This window comes from Rhincodon typus, chromosome 31 (genome assembly GCF_021869965.1).
Source record: "Rhincodon typus isolate 14 chromosome 31, sRhiTyp1.1, whole genome shotgun sequence".
Taxonomy (NCBI): Eukaryota; Metazoa; Chordata; class Chondrichthyes; order Orectolobiformes; family Rhincodontidae; genus Rhincodon; species Rhincodon typus.
The window spans coordinates 16,795,841-16,798,594 of NC_063362.1; positions in this window are offsets into that span (position 1 = coordinate 16,795,841).

Here is a 2,754-nt window from a genome sequence, read left to right on the forward strand (position 1 = left end):
TAGAAAACTTTGACTTTTTTTTAAACAAACACATCATTTAAAGATCTCCCATTTTCCTGAGTGTCCCCTTGATTGAAAACATCTTGTAATTTCACACCTGGGGACTGTGTCCATAGTGTAGTCTTGACAGTAAACAAATCACAATCTCTTCCTGCCATAGCAGAAATGCCATGTGACAAAGTGTGACAAAAGGACCATCAATTTCGTCACACCATTCAAATGAAGTTAAACATAAAATGGCAGTTTATTGTCAATGCTGTAAACATCTTAAATGCCACAGAATCCGTCTCACTTGAGTTCGATATTTACAGAGACACTACTGCCGTTGAAGTTTGAAATTATCCAGTCTCAATCTTATTTTTCCCTTTCTGTAGATCTCATGATAAATCTCCTGACAGCTGTTGTCAGTTTTCACTGGCTTCCCAACAAGATGGTTACTTTCTGTCTTCTCGTGAAGGTTTTGATCTATTTTCTTGGATTTAATGCCGTAGTCACTGGTTCCTGTTCCCAAGGAACCATAAGACCATCAGAGATAGGAGCAGAGTCAGGCCATTCAGCCCATTGAGTCTACTCTGTTATTCAATCATGGTTGATATGTTTCTCAAACCCATTCTCCTCCCTTCTCTCTGCAACCCTTGATCCTCTAGCAATCAAGAACCTATCTATCTCCGTCTTAAATATGCTTAATGACTTGCTCCACAGCACTCTACTGCAATGAGTTCCACAGAGTCACCACTCCCTGGCTGAAGAAATTCCTCCTCACCTCAGTTCAGAAGTGTCGTCCCTGTATTCTGAAGGTGCGCCCACTCCGCACATCATCCACCGCACCTCCCCCCCCACCGCCCGCGGTCCTAGTTTCTCTTACTAGTGGTAACATCTTCTGCATGTCCACTCTATCCAGGCCTCTCAGTATTCTGTAAGTCTTAATCAGATCCCTTGTCATCCTTTGAAACTCCATCAAGTACAGACCCAGAGTCCTCAATGCTCCTCAGATGAGAAGCGCTTCATCGCTGGGATCATTCTTGTAAATCCCCTCCAATGCCAGCACACCTCTTTTCAGATATGGGGCCCAAAACTGAACCATTTCTTATAAATGAGCTAAGGTAATGAGTATTGGCAAGCTACTTAACTGTGGGGTCCACAGAGCAGAAGGAGGCCATATGGCCCATCATGTCTGCACTGGCTCTCTCAATGAGCAATTCACTAAGTGCCATTCTCCTGCCTTCTCCCTATAACTCTGCACGTTTTTCCTTTTCAGGTAACAGTTTAGCTTTTTTTGAATGCTTCAATTGAACCTGCGTTCACCATCGGTTCAGGCGGTGCATTCCACATTCCAACCACCTGTTTTGTGAAAACATATCCCTCATGACACTTTTGCTTCTTTAACAATTACTTTAGATCTTTGCAGTCTCCTCCTCGATCAAGTGGGAACATTTTCTCCACGTCTACTCTGTCCAGACCATTCATGATTTTATCAAATCTCCTCTCAGCCTAGTCTTCTCCAAGGGAAATCATTCTAACCTCTCCAATCTATCTTCATAACTGAAGTTCCAAATTTGATCCTACATTACATAAGCACATTCTTATAATAAACACATAAAATGTACTCATACACACTTTGAAAGAGAAATATACATTCACATACACAATTATATTTAAACACACATACACAAATGAATACACACTTGTTAACTTGTATACAGATACACACACAAAGAATTACATGGGATATCCAGCAGAGAAACAGACCATCCAGCCCAGCTACTCTGTGCTGGTGATTTTACACCATGCAGGTCTCCTCCTTTCTATCTACCTCATTTCAGCATTCCAGCACATCTTTTGATTCTCTTTTATCTCATGTACTTATCAAGTTTCCTTTTGAAAGTAGCCAAGCTTTTTGCCTCAATCATTTCTTGAAGTAGTGAGTTTCACATTGTAACCACATGCTAAGCAAATAAGTATCTCTTATTTGCCTACCTAATCTACTGATTTTTTAATGTATTTACCGTCCCTAGTTCCACTCTCCCCAGTGCATCTATCATGTAGAGTCCATTCATTATGTTAAAGACGTCCCCGTTTCTAAAGAAAAATGTCCCAACTGGTGCAATTTTTTCCGATGGCTCTCATTCTCAGTTTAGCCACCAGTATAGTAAATCTTCTTCCACTTCCTCCAGTGCTTCCATATCATTTTATTGTGCTGAGATCAGAAACATATCACTAAGTGTGGCTTCACTGGGGTCCTATGTAAGTTTAAAATAATTTTACTGCTTCTGAATTATATGCCCCTAGGAATAAATCCCAGTGTTTTTTTTTAATTTTAATCGCTTTGCTGATTTGTGAAGCTATTTGTAATGATTGAATTTTCTTTATTTCTACATCCCTTTGTTCTTCCTCCCCACACAATTTTCCATTTTCTTGTTAATTGGCACTGCTGACACATGCTATTATTCTTGTGTTGGGTTCACTCCATCTAATGCAGATTGACACAGACTACCACTGATTGGCATAGAATATCATTGACTGGCATTGTCTGACACTTGCTATCATATACATGTGCACACAAATCACTTTTTTAAACAAAAATCAGCCACCGTCAGTTAATAGCCGTCAGCGATAGCCAATGTTAGTGCTAGCCCATACCAATGAATGCCATCCAGTGTCAGCCTGTCAATATGATCCAGTGTGAGTCAATGCCATCCAGTGTCAGCCTGTCAATATGATCCAGTGTGAGTCAATGCCATCCAGTGTCAGCCT